This window comes from Rhinatrema bivittatum, chromosome 4 (genome assembly GCF_901001135.1).
Source record: "Rhinatrema bivittatum chromosome 4, aRhiBiv1.1, whole genome shotgun sequence".
NCBI classification, from domain to species: Eukaryota; Metazoa; Chordata; class Amphibia; order Gymnophiona; family Rhinatrematidae; genus Rhinatrema; species Rhinatrema bivittatum.
In genome coordinates, this window is record NC_042618.1 from 352,955,731 (window position 1) to 352,969,229 (window position 13,499).

Below are 13,499 nucleotides of genomic sequence, written 5' to 3' on the forward strand. Positions count from 1 at the left end.
GAGCCTCAGTGCACGTGCGAACTAGGGACAGCCCAGAGAGATCGGGGCTGATGGCATCCATGCTCCTCCTGCATGCAGGAAGGGGTGAGGCACGACGGGAGTAGTCTGCTGCAGTGGTGCGGCATACTGAGGAGGCCTGAGCGACCGGAACACAGGTGAGTGGGGAGGCCCGCAGCCCGTTATTACTGGCAGTGCTAACAGTACTCCCCCTTCTAGGCCTCCTCCCAGGAGGTCTAGGCTTTAGAGGATGAGTGGCATGGAACTGCGCTAGGTGGTTCTTGTCCAGGATATTGGTTGATGGTTCCCAGGAGATTTCCTCTGGGCCATTCCCCTCTCAGGAGAGTAGATACTCCCATCTTTGGCCCCTTTTCCTACAATCCAAGACCTCACGTACTTGGTAGATGGTGTCACTTTCCGAGACAAGCGGCTGAGGTTCCGGAAGTCTTCTGTTGGGCCAAGAGAGAACCACAGGCTTTAAGAGGGAGGCATGGAAAGAGTTGTGAATTTTCAATGAGGTGGGTAACCATAGTTGATAGGTTACTGGTCCTAAGCGACAGAGCACCGAAAAAGGCCCAATGTAACGAGGTGCCAGCCTCATGGATGGAGGTTTTTGCTGCCCGGCAGGAGTTGTGGTACCAGCCTACGGTGTATATCTGCACTACGTTTGGCATGATCGTTGGCCTCTTCAAATAGGCGTTAGGTGTTCTTCCTGAGCGGAATTACATACATTGTGGAAGAACATTTGAGAGGATGTGGGGACCTTGTTTCATTATCCTTCGGAAATTAATAGGGAGTTTGCTGCTTATTCTAAAAACCTGTACAAGTCTTATGATGAGGTACAAGAGGTGAAGTGTTATACTATCTAGAGGGTTTCCAACAACCTAAGGTACCTCAGGAGTGTTAAGGGGACCATAACGTCCCTATCACTGAGTTGTTCAATAGAGTGATGAGTGAGCTGTCATTACAAAAGAGCCCGGGGCTGGATGGCTTTCAATTGGAAAATTATAAACACTGTAGAGTGGAATATGTACCTTTATTCTGTGGTACCCTGCTTCAGGCAGATTTATTTATTTGTACAGTTTTTATATACCGTTGCACAGAAACAAGTTCTATCTCTACGGTTTACATAGATCACATTTTAAGAACATGATAAAAGAAGGAAAAGAAAAATACAATATCAATTAAAATCAATTTAAAATAGAGTTAAATTAACATTAAAAAGATAAGAACAGGTTAAAAGCAAAAACATAATCATATAGAAGGCCTGGATTAAACTTCATTGACCATTTCAAAAGCTTGTCTAAAAAGCCATGTTTTCAGATCTTTCTTAAACCTCTTCAAATTTTCCTGTAACCGTAGCTCTTGGGGCAGTTTGTTCCAGATATTACTCTTATACATAAAAAAGATAAAGACCCCACTAACTGTTCTTCTTATTATCTGATATCCTTAATAAATATGGATGTTAAGCTACTGAATTGATTCATTTTGATCAAACTGGATTTGTCAAAGGTAGATGTTCGACAAATAATACTCGGAGTTGTTAAACTTAATACATTTGGCTAGATAAAAAAAAAATCCTGAATTAGTTATTTCTTTTGACACAGAGAAAGTATTTGATCTATTATCTTGGTCATTTATGTTTCCTATACTCAGGGTGAAAGACCTCCTATCAGATTTCATCACCTGGATACAAATTTTATATGCAGACCCCACTGCTCAAGTGATGACCAATGGTGCTCTGTCCCCCTCCTCTGATATCCAAAGAGGCATGCTACAAGGATGTTCATTGTCCTCTTTATTGTTTAACTTGGCTCTGGAGCTTCTTCTAGCAGCTTATATTCTGGGGTGGGGGAGGATAAAGCTTTTAAGTTTCAGGAGTCTTGTCATAAGTTGGTGATGTACACAGATAATGTGTTGCTGTTGTTCCTTACTGACGTGGAGAGGTCCAGTACTGCAGTGGTTAACATTCTCAATCAGTACAGCTTACATTCAAGATATATGGTGAATTTCGCTAAATCCACTATTTTGCTTATAGAACCCACGTGCAGGATGCTGAGGAGTTTGGGTCGCTTCGTTGTTGCGAGGGAGGGCATCCAATACCTGGTGGTTGGTAGGTATTCCCCCGAATATTTCAAATTTATATCAAGCCAACTATCTTCAGGTGCTGGCTAATATTAAGGAAGACTTGGCCAGATAGATTTCCCTGCCAATTTCTTTGTTGGGAAGATCAAACTTAATTAAGATGGTGATTTTTGTATCTCTTTCAGCAACTTCCATGCAATGTGCCAAACGGGTGTGTGTCCATCTTAAGTGTCATATCTCCTCCTTTATATGTAAAAATAGGATACCTCGTATTAAATATGTCACTATACTAATTCCCAAAGATAGTGCAGGGCTTGAATTACCTAATCTTTGTCATTATTATGTCGCAGCCTGCCTTGTATGCTTACAAGGTTGGATGGGAATTGACATAGCAGCACAATTAAACTCTGGAATTTGTTGCCAGAGGATGTGGTTAGTGCAGTTAGTATAGCTGTGTTTAAAAAAGGATTGGATAAGTTCTTGGAGAAGAAGTCCATTACCTGCTATTAAGTTGACTTAGAAAATAGCCACTGCTGTTACTAGCAACGGTAACATGGAATAGACTTAGTTTTTGGGTACTTACCAGGTTCTAATGGCTGGATTGGTCACTGTTGGAAACAGGATGCTGGGTTTGATGGACCCTTGGTCTGACCCAGTATGGCATGTTCTTATGTTCTTATATGTGATTTAGAAACAATACAAGCTGGAGGCCATAGTTTAGTGGTGTTATTACAATAATTTCCCAGTAGTACAATGGTGGCAAAAATAGGCAGAACTGCTCCTCGATTGGTGCATACTCTGAAGATGTGACGTCTATCGTAGGAGATACATGCACATTATGTATTTTATGTCCTGGACAACTACAGCTGCACATTTATGCTCCCTACATATAAAACACAACTAGGGCTTTAAGTCATTTTCAAGTAGCCCTCTGACTGAAGACTTATGTCATGATAGCATTCGGTGCCACAGCCACAGAGAAGGGCCATTGTTTGATCAGAGGTGATATAGCTTCACAATGTTACAGGCCAAAGGTTTGAAATAGGCATACTATGACCTTTGCACTGCTAGATAAATGATTGGTCCCCTTCAGGGTAAAGACCAAGCTATAGCACCTCTAAGCAAGCATTTCTACAACTTTTCCACCAGACTGCAAATGGAGGTGAACACTAGCTATCTAGTGCCCATCTCACATGCATGCCCATCTCACATGCATGCCCATGTACCCAACAGTTAGTTAAGAGTATGCTCTCTAGAGAAGGCAACTGGAGCCAGTACTGAAGCTCCACAGTAAGGGCCTTCTTGTTTAGCTCTTTCTGTCTTCCTTGGAAGCATACAATCAGCTTTAGCCAGAAAAGTGCCTATTTGGAATGGCCAATGGCATTCTAGCATGCAAGGTCATGTGGCTCCTAAAACTTTGAACTAGTCAATCCTTAAGGGAAAAAGCACACAATAAAAACAGACAAACAGAAAGTGACCACTTTATTACACAACAAACGTCAACAGTTTGAAAGCAAGTCAACATCTTTGATAATCACATTCTGCATTGACATTGTAACTGAAATGAACAGCAAAATGAGTGTAGACCTCTACATTAGGGATGTGAATCGTGTCCTCGATCGTCTTAACGATCGATTTCGGCTGGGAGGGGGAGGGAATCGTATTGTTGCCGTTTGGGGGGGTAAAATATCGTGAAAAATCGTGAAAAATCTAAAAATCTAAAAATCGCAAAACCGGCACATTAAAACCCCCTAAAACCCACCCCTGACCCTTTAAATTAAATCCCCCACCCTCCCGAACCCCCCCCAAATGAGTTAAATAACCTGCGGGTCCAGCGGCGGTCCGGAACGGCAGCGGTCCGGAACGGGCTCCTGCTCCTGAATCTTGTTGTCTTCAGCCGGCGCCATTTTCCAAAATGGCGCCGAAAAATGGCGGCGGCCATAGACGAACACGATTGGACGGCAGGAGGTCCTTCCGGACCCCCGCTGGACTTTTGGCAAGTCTCGTGGGGGTCAGGAGGCCCCCCACAAGCTGGCCAAAAGTTCCTGGAGGTCCAGCGGGGGTCAGGGAGCGATTTCCCGCCGCGAATCGTTTTCGTACGGAAAATGGCGCTGGCCACAAGCCGGCCACAAGCTGGCCAAAAGTTCCTGGAGGTCCAGCGGGGGTCAGGGAGCGATTTCCCGCCGCGAATCGTTTTCGTACGGAAAATGGCGCCGGCAGGAGATCGACTGCAGAAGGTCGTTCAGCGAGGGTTCCGGCGCCTCGCTGAACGACCTCCTGCAGTCGATCTCCTGCCGGCGCCATTTTCCGTACGAAAACGATTCGCGGCGGGAAATCGCTCCCTGACCCCCGCTGGACCTCCAGGAACTTTTGGCCAGCTTGTGGGGGGCCTCCTGACCCCCACGAGACTTGCCAAAAGTCCAGCGGGGGTCCGGAAGGACCTCCTGCCGTCCAATCGTGTTCGTCTATGGCCGCCGCCATTTTTCGGCGCCATTTTGGAAAATGGCGCCGGCTGAAGACAACAAGATTCAGGAGCAGGAGCCCGTTCCGGACCGCTGCCGTTCCGGACCGCCGCTGGACCCGCAGGTTATTTAACTCATTTGGGGGGGGTTCGGGAGGGTGGGGGATTTAATTTAAAGGGTCGGGGGTGGGTTTTAGGGGGTTTTAGTGTGCCGGCTCACGATTCTAACGATTTATAACGATAAATCGTTAGAATCTCTATTGTATTGTGTTCCATAACGGTTTAAGACGATATTAAAATTATCGGACGATAATTTTAATCGTCCTAAAACGATTCACATCCCTACTCTACATTCATTGTTACAAATGGCAACATTACATATACAGTATTAGCAGCTTATCTATTGCACAATCATGATTACAACAAAAAACAAAGCAAGCTAAAGTAGCACCCCAATAGCTACAGTACAGCTCTAATGTCAGAGCTGATAGTAGCATAACTATGTGATGTAAAACAAAAAGGCCCCCAGACAGTACCATAAGAGTGCACTCAAGGGGACAGCCTAAAGGCTAAGGCAGCAGAGTTTAAATGAAGGCCCCAGACAGTCCATGTTGAAAGAGTGCATTTAAGGGGACAGCCTAAGGTCCAAGGCAGCAGAGTTCAAGTGAAGGTCCCAGACAGTGCATGTTGAGAGTGTACTAAAAGGGGCAGCCTAATGGCCAAGGCAGCAAAGGTTAAGTAGCAAACAGCAGGACCAGGACTGGAGAGTGCAGCATGGAGGCAGGAGCCCAGGAGAAGAAACCGCAGCATGGAGGCAGGAGCCCCAGGAGAAGAAACCGCAGCATGGAGGCAGGAGCCCCAGGAGAAGACACAGCAGCATGGAGGCAGCAGCAGGATGAGATAAGATGAGATGAAACACCAGCATGAAGGTAGCAGCAAGATGAGATGAGATGAGACACCAGCATCAGGAGCAGGAGATGAGACATGCTGAGAAGAGACAGCAGCTGGACCGTGACTGGAGACGTCATCAAGGAGGCTGGAGTATGGGCAGAGCATTGAGGAAAGCATTAGTAGTAGACAGCAGGACAACACTGGTAGACAGTAGGGATGTGAATCTTTTTTTGACGATTTAAAAAAATCGTCAGATATTTTTTAAATCGTCAAAAATCGTTAGAGTCACGATACAATAGAAATTCCCCCGATTTATCGTAAAAAATCGTAAATCGGGGGAGGGTGGGAAAACCGGCACACTAAAACAACCCCTAAACCCACCCTGACCCTTTAAAACAAATCCCCCACCCTCCCGAACCCCCCAAAATGTTTTAAATTACCTGGTGGTCCAGTGGGGGGGTCCCGGCGCGATCTCCTGCTCTCGGGCCATCGGCGCCATTTTGGCTGCCACTAATATAAATGGCGCCGATGGCCCGATAAAAAAAAAACCCACCCAACCCTTTAAAATGACCCCCTTAGCCTCCCCCACCCCAAACCTTTTAAAATTACCTGGTGGTCCAGCGGGAGCGATCTCCCGCTCTCAGGCCATTGGCGCCATTCCTTTGCCCTTACCATGTGACAGGGCAAAGGTAGCGCCAGCGCCATTTTGAATATTGGCAATACGGCCTGAGTGCAGGAGATCGCTCCCGGACCCCCGCTGGACCCCCAGGGACTTTTGGCCAGCTTGGGGGGGCCTCCTGACCCCCACAAGACTTGCCAAAAGTCCAGGGGGAGTCCGGGAGCGACCTCCTGCACGCGGGCCATATTGCCAATATTCAAAATGGCGCCGGTGCTACCTTTGCCCTCACTATGTCATACGGGCAACCATCGCCGGGACCCCCCCACTGGACCCCAGGTAATTTAAAACATTTTGGGAGGGTTCGGGAGGGTGGGGGATTTGTTTTAAAGGGTTGGGGTGGGTTTTAGGGTTGTTTTGGTGTGCCGGTTTTCCCGCGCCCTATTTAACGATACAATACAAATGCCCCTGACGATAAATCAGGGGCATTTGTATTGTATCATGCACTCTAACGATTTTGGACGATTTTAAAATTATCTGACGATAATTTTAATCGTTCAAAAACGATTCACATCCCTACTGGGGATTGCTACATGGCGTGGAGTCTTGGGATGCTGGGAAGGCACAAGTAGAGGTGCTGGCATTCGTTGGAGAATCTGAGTCTGGACATTGGTGAGGTTATTTATCGACATAGCCACTGTGGTGAGAGCTTGTGTGTGCGGGCTGCTGTCTGGTCACACAGGGCCTGGGTCTGCCCACTCACAGCCCTCCTCAGGTGCACTAGCTGTACCCTATATGGTGGAGGTGGACACCTTGGCTCCTTTCCAGCCAGTCCAGCTGCTCATGAATTGAGGCCTCTGTCGGTGCTGGTGCTGGTGCCAAAGCTGAAGCTGGTGCTGGTTCTATGTTTGTTGTGGCCGGAGTAGAGGTTTGGGCCTCCAGAAGTGGCATTAGGGGGCTGGTGGGCTGCTCTGGCCCAGTGTCTGCTGCCTCGAGCTGGCCATGTGGTGTGCTAGCATGAGGTTGAACTGGCTTAACTGTGTGCCACTGCAGGCTGGGTTCTTCCATGAAGCTGGAAAGGTTTAAGCTCACATTTAGTGGGCTTGCTGTGCCAAGGGTTTCCAAGATCTGGATGTGCTGAGGAGGCTGCTGCTGCTGCTGCTGCTTCTCTTCCTCCTCCTTGCTGAACTGTGTCTGTGCATCCATAAGCAAGGGGGCATGGAAAAGTACTACTGCGCAACTGGTCTTTGGCTCTTCATTTCTGGTCCCTGGAGCTTGACAGCTAGGACCAGCAGAGTCCTGGGCAAGAGCTCTGGAAACAAAGAAGAAGACATAAGTATCAAAGACAAAAGGTACACAGGTGGACTGTTTGGCATGAGATGCACACTTTGCATGTCAATCAATGTGAGCATCTTATGCCAAATGATGTGTACAACTGTAGCAGCCTTGCCATTTAGAGGTGAGGTGAACTTATTGGCTCCAGTTTGCATGGAGTCCAACCTCTCAGTCATGCCCTTGAACACATCTGGTCCCAGCCATTGGACAAGACCCTTCTCCATGGGCATGAGCACAATTGAATAAGGGTCTCTTCCGCCGGTCTGCCAGATGTATTTGTTGCAGTTAGCCACCTTTGTCTTCTACTGGGCCTTTATGTCCCAGTACCTGTGGGCCACCTGCTCCCCACTGCATTTCACGCTGCTGCGCCTTGAGATAGCCTGGGCGATGATGTGACAGGTCTGGCCCTTGGATGCCCTCGAGGTCTTGTCTGCATGTTTGCTGAAAAGAATAACATAATGCTCCAGGACACCAGCAATGATCATCTCTTGTCCTCTGGGATGAACTTCAACCCCTCAGACAAAACACACCCTGCTGCCTGGCTGCCTTAATGGGGTGCCACTTCTGCTTCCAGAGAGGTGTCCTCCATTTCCTGACTTTCACTCCCATGCCCCTCTCCTCTCCATTCCTCCCCCACTCCTGCACCTGCCCTACCAACTCTCCTCCCTTCTGCCCTCTTTGTCTTTTCCTAGCCTGTCGTTTTCCTCCCACTGGATTTGCCTGCCTATCTCCTTCTCCCTCCCGCCTCCTATCCCTTCCCCCCATCTCTTCTCCTGTCCCTGTCCCTTCTCTTACTCCTACTCCTCTTCCTTCCCCTAGCACTCCTGCCCTCATCCTCCCTCCTCCTCTCCCCCCCCTCCTCTCCTCATGTCTTTCCTCTCCTCTCTCCCCCTGCCTCTCACGTTCCATCCTCTCCACTCTCAACACCATGACGCCTCACCACGATGCCTCGCCATTCCTATTCTGCCTCACCATGCCTCACCACTCCTCCTCACCACCACTTCTCTTCCACCTTACCACCATGCCTCACCACTCCTCCTCTGCCTCACCACCACACCTCACCTCTCTTCCTCCACCTTACCACCATGCCTCACCCAAACACAAAGACAGACAGACAAATAGGACAAACTAACAAAAAATTCACACACAGAGATCAAGAATATAGACAAAGGGAAAGGGAAACAGATGAGAAACAAGCCACAGGAACCTCACTCAGAATTTGCAAAATACCTCCGACCAACTACCAGCTACCACAACTCACCTACTCTCTTCTCCTCTCTTCAAATGCCTGACACACCCTTAAAGAGGCGCCACTCACAAATTAACGTGTGCTGAGTAAAATGACGTGCAACACACTGACACAACACACGACATGCTGACGCAACGGGTGACGCGATGATGCAACACGCCACACGGAAATTTCCTAAATGATGCAGTACAAAGAAAATTAACCTAACCATGCCCTTTTTTTTTTTTTTTATCACAGGCACTATTTCTGCTATATTTATAGCATTTTAATGAATCTAGGCCTAAATAAGACATTTACATGGGTAATGACAAAAATGATGCACCCAACTCTCTAACTTCTTGATGCATTGCCAGGAAGAGCTTCCTTCTAAATTGTGTAACTTTTGCAACATTAGGGAAAATTCATATTCCTTTTCCCAAAACAGCTTGCTAGAGTTATGGAAAAAAAGGTGCATAACTACACAACTATTTTGTTGGAATATGAAAGATATCAAAAGAGTAGCCCTCTCACATCCTTCAGTATCAGACTGCTCTAAATAAACTAACAAATCTAGAGAGCCCAAACCCTCTTGCACTATTCCTATCCACTGCTTCACCCAGAACAGTCTTCTCTGTTGGAAGAAAGTATGTTTTATTACTGAGGGTATGGTTTCTGATACTATTCCCAATACCTCCAGTAGCTATTTCTTCTAGATATCCCATGGCTTCATAATAGAGGCCTTAGGAAAACTGAACACCTGAATACTAAAGGATCTTGCTTGATTCTCCATCTGTTCTAATTTCCTATTCAGGGCGATCCTATCATGAATAGCGCTTGCATTCACAATTTTATTATCAGCCACTTCTTTCTCCAACATCTCTAATCTTTTGGCCTGTTCCTGTAGGTTATTGGATATGGAATAAACATTCTCAACCCAGGAATTTATATCAGATGAGCAGTTATTAAAAGAAGTGTCCAGTCTCGCCAACGCCATCCATATTGCCTTGAGAGTCATCACTGGAGGTTTGTGCAGTGGAGGAAGAACTCTTGCTTGAGCAGGAGGCAAATCTTTAAACAGCACTAGGTTACTGCTGGGAACCAATTCACCCTTTGTCAATCCACGTTGCTGCCTCAGCACTCCTCTGTCTTCTTCATGGAGCTCCTTATCACTACATTCTGTTAGGTGAGAGGTGAGAGGTGAGAGTCTGTCACACTCCTCTTCTGAGGTCGTTCAGCCATCATGTCATCAGAAGGAGCCAAAATGCATCTCTCCGGCAACACATTCCTCTTGAATGGCAACATTATGGGTCAGGAGGGCTTAGTGATAAGGAACTCCCAAGGAGCTCTGAAGCTCCTCCAATGGGGCTCACTACTGGTTGAGAGATCTCCACACCAGACACATGTGGGAGGAATCCTTTGCTCTTGGACTGAGCTAGAGATGAGGGTAAAGATGCCAAAGGAAAAACCTTCATTTTTCCCATTCCTTTTGGGAGGCATATTTGGAGATAAATCAAGTAAGAAGCAACACATCAAAGCACCCCGTCGAAGAACCCTTGTCCTCTGGGATGAACTTCAACCCCTCAGACAAAACACACCCTGCTGCCTGGCTGCCTTAATGGGGTGCCACTTCTGCTTCCAGAGAGGTGTCCTCCATTTCCTGACTTTCACTCCCATGCCCCTCTCCTCTCCATTCCTCCCCCACTCCTGCACCTGCCCTACCAACTCTCCTCCCTTCTGCCCTCTTTGTCTTTTCCTAGCCTGTCGTTTTCCTCCCACTGGATTTGCCTGCCTATCTCCTTCTCCCTCCCGCCTCCTATCCCTTCCCCCCATCTCTTCTCCTGTCCCTGTCCCTTCTCTTACTCCTACTCCTCTTCCTTCCCCTAGCACTCCTGCCCTCATCCTCCCTCCTCCTCTCCCCCCTCCTCTCCTCATGTCTTTCCTCTCCTCTCTCCCCCTGCCTCTCACGTTCCATCCTCTCCACTCTCAACACCATGACGCCTCACCACGATGCCTCGCCATTCTTATTCTGCCTCTCCATGCCTAACCACTCCTCCTCACCACCACTTCTCTTCCACCTTACCACCATGCCTCACCACTCCTCCTCTGCCTCACCACCACACCTCACCTCTCTTCCTCCACCTTACCACCATGCCTCACCCAAACACATCTTGACTGCACCCTGCCATCTTGACTGCACCCTGATTCTATTGATGTTTTATGATATGATTGCTTTTATGATACTATATTGAGTAGGGATGTGAATCGTGTCCTCGATCGTCTTAACGATCGATTTCGGCTGGGAGGGGGAGGGAATCGTATTGTTGCTGTTTGGGGGGGTAAAATATCGTGAAAAATTGTGAAAAATCGTGAAAAATCAAAAAAACGTAAAATCGCAAAACCGGCACATTAAAACCCCCTAAAACCCACCCCCGACCCTTTAAATTAAATCCCCCACCCCCAAATGACTTAAATAACCTGCGGGTCCAGCGGCGGTCCGGAATGGCAGCGGTCCGGAACGGGCTCCTGCTACTGAATCTTGTTGTCTTCAGCCGGCGCCATTTTCCAAAATGGCGCCGAAAAATGGCGGCGGCCATAGACGAACACGATTGGACGGCAGGAGGTCCTTCCGGACCCCCGCTGGACTTTTGGCAAGTCTTGTGGGGGTCAGGAGGCCCCCCCCCCAAGCTGGCCAAAAGTTCCTGGAGGTCCAGCGGGGGTCAGGGAGCGATTTCCCGCCGCGAATCGTTTTCGTACGGAAAATGGCACCGGCAGGAGATCGACTGCAGGAGGTCGTTCAGCGAGGCGCCGGAACCCTCGCTGAACGACCTCCTGCAGTCGATCTCCTGCCGGCGCCATTTTCCGTACGAAAACGATTCGCGGCGGGAAATCGCTCCCTGACCCCCGCTGGACCTCCAGGAACTTTTGGCCAGCTTGGGGGGGGCCTCCTGACCCCCACAAGACTTGCCAAAAGTCCAGCGGGGGTCCGGAAGGACCTCCTGCCGTCCAATCGTGTTCGTCTATGGCCGCCGCCATTTTTCGGCGCCATTTTGGAAAATGGCGCCGGCTGAAGACAACAAGATTCAGTAGCAGGAGCCCGTTCCGGACCGCTGCCGTTCCGGACCGCCGCTGGACCCGCAGGTTATTTAAGTCATTGGGGGGGGGGGGGTTCGGGAGGGTGGGGGATTTAATTTAAAGGGTCGGGGGTGGGTTTTAGGGGGTTTTAGTGTGCCGGCTCACGATTCTAACGATTTATAACGATAAATCGTTAGAATCTCTATTGTATTGTGTTCCATAACGGTTTAAGACGATATTAAAATTATCGGACGATAATTTTAATCGTCCTAAAACGATTCACATCCCTAATATTGAGGGTGTTTGTAACACAGTGCATAAGTCAGCCAGGGCATATATGCACAAGTTACATCAATTTTCAAAGGAGACATAGGTGCATAAGTCCACTTTCAAAATTATCCCAGCAAAACTATGTACAGTACACACAGTTACACCTGCTATTTGGAATACGTAGTTTTGCTGAGAGAATTTATGTGATTGCTTTTTAAAACCAAAAAGTATACACATAAGCTCCAACCCCACCTAGACTGGAAAACCTCTTCCCTATGCATATACAAGTTTGCACATAATGGGGCGGATTTTCATACTCCGCGAATAGGCCTACTTTTGTTTGCGCTCCAGGCGCAAACAAAAGTACGCTGGATTTTAGTAGATACGCGCGGAGCCGCGCGTATCTGCTAAAAACCTGGATCAGCGCGCGCAAGGCTATCGATTTTGTATAGCCGGCACGCGCCGAGCCGCGCAGCCTACCCCCGTTCCCTCCGAGGCCGCTCCGAAATCGGAGCGGCCTCGGAGGGAACTTCCTTTTGCCCTCCCCTCACCTTCCCCTCCCTTCCCCTACCTAACCCACCCACCCGGCTCTGTCTAAGCCCCCACCTTACCTTTGTCGGGGGATTTACGCCTCCCTCTGGGAGGCGTAAATCCCTGCGCGTCAGCGGGCCTCCTGCGCGCCGGGACGCGACCTGGGGGCGGGTCCGGAGGGCGCGGCCACGCCCCTGGGCCGCCCCGGGCCGTAACCACGCCTCCGGGTCCGCCCCCGAAACGCTCCCGGCACGCCCCCTAAACGCCGCGCGGTTCGGGCCCACCCCCGACACGCCCCCCTCGGAGAACCCCGGGACTTACGCGAGTCCCGGGGTCTGCGCGCGCCGGTGAGCCTATGTAAAATAGGCTCACCGGCGCGCAGGGCCCTGCTCGCCTAAATCCGCCCAGATTTGGGCGGATTTAGGCGAGCAAGGCTCTTAAAATCCGCCCCAGAGTCTTTATGTGAGGAATTTTACATGCCTAGTCGCAGAACTTCCTACCCGAAGGGAAAAGTATGATTTACTTACAGGAATCTTCTGAAAATTACCTCTTTATTATACCGTTGTGTTTTATTGTATGATGTAGGCTTTCTGCTGTTATACCCATTCCTGAGCAATTTATTCATGGTAAGATGCTAAATAACTTTTAGAACTAAACTGAACTGAATTTATAGTTGTAATAAATTATTTTTTATTTTATTTGCAGCTTACATATTCTTGTTTGTTGGTGATATTTTGAATCCAAAGCATGTCCTTAAAAAAACCCAAACAAACATGAAATCAATAATTGTCAATTTTGGCACATAATCAGCTTTGGGAGCTCAAAAGATGGAAAGCTCGCTGTTCAATATGGCACCTAGATCAGAATACAGAGCACAAAACTCTTAGCACATAATAAGCCATCTGTGTAGCCAAAGGACCTTTCTTCAGATGCAGAAACATACCTGCAATTTATCCTTCAGCCTCTGCCTGCTTCAAAGGGAAAACACATTTCCTGTAGGCACCTTTAATTGA

At 48.3% G+C, this 13,499-nt stretch overlaps 1 long non-coding RNA gene across 1 annotated transcript in view; it reads left to right on the forward strand.

The window, feature by feature from the left end:
- Positions 1 to 2,033: 2,033 nt before the first annotated feature.
- The window catches only part of LOC115089529, a 52,040-nt gene continuing 40,574 nt past the window's right edge, over positions 2,034 to 13,499 (forward strand). Inside the window, exon 1 of the long non-coding RNA XR_003856143.1 lies at positions 2,034 to 2,110. This is a non-coding gene — a long non-coding RNA (uncharacterized LOC115089529). The remainder of the gene's footprint in view (positions 2,111 to 13,499) is intronic.